This window comes from Beta vulgaris, chromosome 2 (genome assembly GCF_026745355.1).
Source record: "Beta vulgaris subsp. vulgaris cultivar EL10 chromosome 2, EL10.2, whole genome shotgun sequence".
Taxonomy (NCBI): Eukaryota; Viridiplantae; Streptophyta; class Magnoliopsida; order Caryophyllales; family Amaranthaceae; genus Beta; species Beta vulgaris.
Window position 1 is genome coordinate 40,983,419 of NC_079203.1, and position 6,752 is coordinate 40,990,170.

Below are 6,752 nucleotides of genomic sequence, written 5' to 3' on the forward strand. Positions count from 1 at the left end.
CTGATGAGGATGGTAGGCGGCCCAAGAGGGTTGGCCCGATTGGATCGGACGTTGGTCATTTTTGGGATGTTTCTCGTTTACTGAGCCCGATTTCATCGGTCATGGTTGGCCCGATCGGGCGGTTTGCTCAACACGCGTGCTTAGTGATTTCCGGGCTATTTTTTATAAGACTTTGCCTAATTGTTTTAGGGCTAATATAAATAGTCAAATTAGAATATCATTGATTCATCTTTGGTTTTTAGCTATTAGTTTTCATAGTTTTCTCTAGAGAGTGATTTAAGAACCTTAGTTTATTGCTTTTCGTTTTGAATTCAAGATCAAGCCTTTGGATTATTCACAAGTTCAATACAATTCTTCAGTTTGGTAATCTTTTCTTATTGCTTTATCTATTGTTGATTAGATTACTTTCTTAATTATTTTGCAATGTGTTCAAAGTATGAGTTTTTATATTGATTTTGTTATTGTTTTCATAAATATGAGTGAGTAGTTCTATTTCTAGGATTGTGGGGATCTATGTATGCAATGAGGGATTGATAGATTAGTCTAATTGCCTTGTATTGCAATTGTTTCCTGTGGTTGTTTATAAGTTAGGCCTGATTTATATTTCTAATATTGCAATACTGAATATGCTTCGAGAGGACATATACAGTATAGGCTTTCAATCATAGGCAGAGTGATCCTTGACTATGCGAGAGCGGCTAGGTGATCTTTGAGAGAGGTAATGTTCAAGAGAAATTACATGTGCTCTAGCTAAATTGACGTATTAGGTAGTTGTTATTGTTAGGGTTTTATTGTAATACCGCAAGTGTACAGTATCGTAGCACATACGGGTCGAACTCAGGGAGATGCAAGACTAACCATTACTTGATTTTAGATTACAAAATAGTTACACAATCCAGAAATGAGGAATAATCTATAAACTAAAGGCTAAACTAGTGACGATGTATGACAAACTATATGAATATGATAATTAAAGCATTAAGATTAAGCATCACCAGTAATATGAATTGATCAAACCATAACTCACATCCCCGTTATTCAATTATAGCTTAGGCGAGATTGACATTCCCTTATGACTCAGTAATAAAGCACAGTTGCGAACCAAAACTACTCAATACCTAGAACTCACTTTCTCGATAGCAAAAGGCCTAACTAACATGCATGTCTCCTATTTTCATGGCTTACACAAATAATTAGAAGCATTAAGAACCAATGTCAAATAATTCCCAATTCTAGTTCTCACCTATTTTCATGGGAGAATTCAAACCAATAACAAGATTATCTAAATTATGACCCAACTTTCATTGATGAACTCAAATAATGAAATAACAATGTAGCATCGAACAAATATTCCTAATTTCAACTCCAACTTTTGTTGATAATATAAAACTAGGGCTAAATCAAGATGCACAATGGACAATAACAACAATCTTATCAAACCCTAAACATATAATTCAATAGAATTAGAGAGGAATTTACATGATCAATCCATACTAGGGCTTAACTCAATCCTTGATAAAAAAGACTAATCACTAATCATAACAATAAAAACAATAAACATTACGGAAAATAATAATAATAAGAGAAGATGAGAGAATAAAACTCGATTGAATTGAAGATGAATATGAATGCTTGAATCTTGAATCTCCAAAGTAGCAATAGGAAATAAACTAGGGCATAAAACTAGAGAGAAAACTAGAGAGGAAAATAACGTGATATTGAAAAGTGAGTAATTAGATGTCCTATTCTAATTAGAAAACCTCTAATATATAGTTCTAATTCCTAAAACTAATAGGAATCAAATTACAAGATAAGGAAACCAAATAAAACTTTAAAGGATTTTTTGTCCCAAACTACCTTTAACTTTCAACTTTTTGCGAGAAACTACCTTATAAAAAAATTATTGTCCTAAATTACCTTACTTTACAATTTTGTTGTTGACAGCTACCTTATGCCGGTTTCCGGCGTTGACTTTTATTTTTTCAATTCAAAATTGTGGGAAAAACAAAATTACCCTTGTGGGAATTGAGGAGGGTGATTAATTTATTAAGTAGAAGAGGAATTTAATGGTGGATTGGTGGTACAAAGTTTCACATAGATATGAGGGAGAGAGCGCGCGCACACCGGAAAATGAGGAAATTAGGGTGGGGAAAATTAAAAAAAGGTTTGAAGAGGTCAAGTGATATAATGCGACGATAAAAAAGCGGAAAAAACAAAAGTCAACGTCGGAAATCGGCCTAAGGTAGTTGTCAACAACAAAATGGTAAAAGTAAGGTAGTTTGGGACAACAATTTTTTTATAAGGTAGTTTCTCGCAAAAACATAAAAGTTAAAGGTAGTTTGGGACAAAAAACCCAACTTTAAATGACCGAAATTATCAAAATCGCGTGCGTGTACGTAAGAAGTTTCTGGCAGACTGGGCCAACTTTTGAATTCCATATCTCTCAAAATACAACTCCCCTTGGGGCCGTACGACCTATCGTTGGAAAGCTCTTCAAGCCTAATTTCCAATGCCTTTGGAATCAGCCCTATATCAGCATCGAGTCAGAAGTTATGGATAAAAGAGTGAGCATGACTCGATTTCCACAATTATATCAATGAATTCCAACTCCAATTGAGCTCCAATTTGCACTCAAGTGCATCCAAAATGATCCTTATCAAAGTAGTTTTCTTCCAATTGCTAAGTACTCAAGCTTGTTCAATAATATTCCAATTATGTTCTCGATACTTGAAATTCATTAAATAATACCAAAAACGCACAAGAGGAGTAATATTTCGCACATTAAGTAATAACATGCAATTATGAACTAAAATACACCTAAATGCTCCTAGAATGCAACCTAAATGCAACTAAAACCTATATAAAAATACGACACATCAGTTATTCGTCCCTGATTTTCCGAATTGTATGCATAGCGGTCCATAATCCTAGTTCTTTATTAATTGATTCAACCTTCGTGATTAATTCTATTATTTGCTTAATTTAGTAGCACTACAATCTTCATCTGATTTAGCTAGTATAATATTAGAGTTCAAATACAATAATATAGCTTTCTCCATGTGGATTCGATCCTGACTTTCCTGGCTACTAGTTAGTAGACCTTAGGTTATTTTTTATTAGGTGTTACGACTTTAGCCTGTTAGTTTGTGGTTGCTGTAAGTTGGGTGGAACAGGTTTTGGGTGGTTATGGTGGGATTTTGGATCTTGGCTGGTGGTGGTGAGAGCGAGGGTGGTTATGGGGTGGGTTTACGGTGGTTGCGAGTTGGGTCAGATGGGTTTGTTATAGCAATTTGTGGTTGGGGTTGTGTAGTTTGTGGTTGTGGGTTGGTTTCCGAGGAGATTTTTTGGTGGTGGGGTGGTGGCGGAATGCTGGTTGGGTGGTGGCAGCGTCTTCTTTATCTTTGGTGGAGGAGTTCGGTTCGGTTCGGGAGGAGGTCAAAGGTTGGGAGAGTGGTTTCTTGGTGGGGAGGGGGTGGGGTTGGAGGTGGGAGGATTTGGGTTCGGGTGGGAGACGTTTCGTTGCTAGGGAAGGCGGTTTCGTGGTGGGGGAGGGGTGGTGAGGGTGGTTTCATCCGTGGGGGTGAGGGTTGGGAATGGGGGTGGGGTTTCAGATTTTCAATTGGTTGGCTAAGGGGATGAGGAAGAGATTTTGGAGTTTAAACTTTTTTTGACGTGTTTTACAGGTTAACGGTCAACTTGACCTATTGGAGGAATTTTGATGTAAAGTTTGTATTATTACTAGAGAACGGCCAAAAAATTGTATTATTCTTGTTAAAAAATCCAATTTAGTCTTTATTAATGATCTTATCCTATGTTTTTCACCATATCTTCTTTCGCTTTTTTTCTTTTTACCTCAATTTAGGCATTTGCCAACGAAAACAAATGCTAGGATGAAATATATCAATAAAGAGGTGACAAGAACACTAAGAGGTATAGTTGAAAAGCGTGAGAAAGCCATCAAGAATGGGAGCAGTGTCAAGGATGTTTGCTAAGTTTGATGCTAGCGTAAAATCTTAACTTCCAGCAAGAAATAATTGGGCTAACATTACAAGAGCTTATCGAGGTGTGTAAGCTTTTTTACTTTGCTGGGCATGAGACAAGTTTAACTTTGCTCACTTGGACAATTGTTTCATTAACCATGCATCAAAATTGGCAAGAAAAGGCAAGAGAAGAAGTCTACGAACTTGTAGGCCGTTAAAAGAAATCTACTTTTGATGACTTAAGCCGTCTGAAAACTGTAAGTTGACTAGTGCTTCTAGCTTAATTTTCTATGAATAATACTTCCTTCGTTTAGAAACAACTAGATATGAGGCACGGGCTATGCCGCGGATAAGAAAATTTTTCATTTATTAATATAATACTTTATGATAATAACACTAAATATAACTTAGCCTAGTGGTTAACACTAGTATATGTACTTAAGGTCTCGAGATCAAACCCTATACTATGCAATTTCTTAATTTTTTTATGGGTTTTTTCACCAGGTGCCCCTGTGGTTTTTCAAAATTCATGGGGTACCCCTAGTTTTAAAAAAATGCACCAGGTACCCTTATTATTTAAGTAAAATGCACGAAATGCCCTTAATGACTAACGGTGTCAAGTTTCCGTAAGTCATTATGGTTAATTAACATCTCTAACCCTAATTTAAACCCTAAATGAACCCTAATTTAATCCTAATTAACTAACTAAACCCTAACCTAACCCTAAAACCACCACCTACCCCACCCCCACCCCCACTCCCACTTGGCAGCATCCCTGCTACCCTAGCAGCAACCACCCCCACTCCCACTTGGTAGCATCCCTGCTACCCTAGCAGCAACCACCCCCACCCCCACCCCCACCCCTACCCCCACCCCCAGTAGCATCACTGCTCCCCTAGCAGCAACACCCTCACCCCCCCCCCCACCACCACCCCCACACCTCTCTAAAACTGATTTCGAAAATCAATTTCAAAAAACAATTTCAAAATCATTTTCAAAATCATTTTCAAAAATCATTTTCGAAATCATTTTCGAAACGGATTTTGGAAATCATTTTCGAAAAGAAAAACCATTTTCGAAACTATTTTCGAAAACGATTTTCAAAAACATTTTCGAAAATGGTTTTCGAAACTATTTTCGAAAACCAATTTTGAAATCAATTGCGAAAACCTTTTTCGAAATTATTTTCGAAATAAGTTTTTGAAATAAAAAAAAATCGATGAAGAAGAAGGAGAGAGAAAAAGAAATGAAGAAGAAGGAGGTGGTGTTTTCCAGTTCGACGGCGATGATTTGGGGGCTTCGATTTGGCGGCGGGAGTGGGGCAAGCAGGGGCGGTGGTGGGTCACCATTGGGAATCCGACGGGGGTGGTAGGGGTGGGGAGAGGGAACTCGACAGGGGTGGTGGGGGCTGCTTGGGTGGGGGAGGGGTGGTTGGATGGTTAAGGTAAGGGTGAGGTATTAGGAGGTTAGGATTAGGGTTCAAGAGTTAGGGTTAGATAATTAATTAGGATTAAAGGATTAATTAGGGTTAATGACTAACGGAAACTTAACACCGTTAGTCATTAAGGGCATTTCGTGAATTTATTAAATTACCTGGTGCATTTTTTTAAAACTAGGGGTACCCCATGAATTTTTTAAAACCATAGGGGTACCTGGTGAAAAAACCGTTTTTTTTATTGTACATGGATTACATGAACTAAAACTCCCTAGGGAGAGCGCCACGTGGCACGGTTTCTTGTTTTCGCACGCCTTTTAATATATTTGTATCGATTGCACAAGAGGGAGAGGTGGCAGCTCAGTAGCAGTTAGCATCCCGAATTTCACAGCATTGTCCATGGTAGTTTGAATCCTCATCCCAACCATATGTTGAGTATTTACTTCTAGGTTGTTTAGCCTTGCACCCAACCTCTAAGCTAGTGTGCCCTGCAGGCTAGTAGCTTAGCCGGGGTTGGTCTTCAGACCAATTATCTTTCCTAATAAAAAAATATTTGCGTCATTCGTGTAGTGTTTACAATTCACATCTTAAACTCTGATAATCTACGGTGATTTATATTTTAGGAAAAAAAATATGGGTCATGTGAGATCTTGTTATATTCGTCTCAATGTACATTTTTTAGTATCAAATTTTTTATTAGTTTTACTTATTGACAAGTAAAGATATTTATACAAATATAAAATAAAGGTGTTTCTATCAAAGAAAAGGTGAAGGTGTCACGTAGCACTCTCCTCAAATATTCGAATATACATGTTTATGATCTTATTTGCAAATTAAATTAACAATGTGTATCTACTAGAAATGGAACATAGGACCTTGAGATGAAATGTGAGACTTTAACCACCAATCCAGTACAATTTTAATGTTTGTTTATTGAAAGTAAAACATAGTAAAGTTTTATAATTGTATGAAACTATAATGACCTAGACAATGCAAGCTTTTTGATCTCTAACACTTTTATTAAAGTAATAACATTTAGAAGTGGCAACCAGGTCGGGTGGGGTCGAATTTGGGACGACATGATTTCTCTTTCGGGTCGCAATTACCCCTAACCCAAAGCCGACCTGATTTCAATTACAGATCAAAACCCACAACCCGAATCTGACCCCTTAGAGCATGTACAATGGGTGGGTGGGTTTTTGTTGGTCTTTGTATTTTTTTTCATTCTCTCTCCTTTCCTCCTTCTTACACCTCACATCCCACTAACTTTTCACCAACTCATCTTTTTTTTCTCACAATGGCTAGACTAGTCCTACTTGGCTTTTCTAATTCTCTCT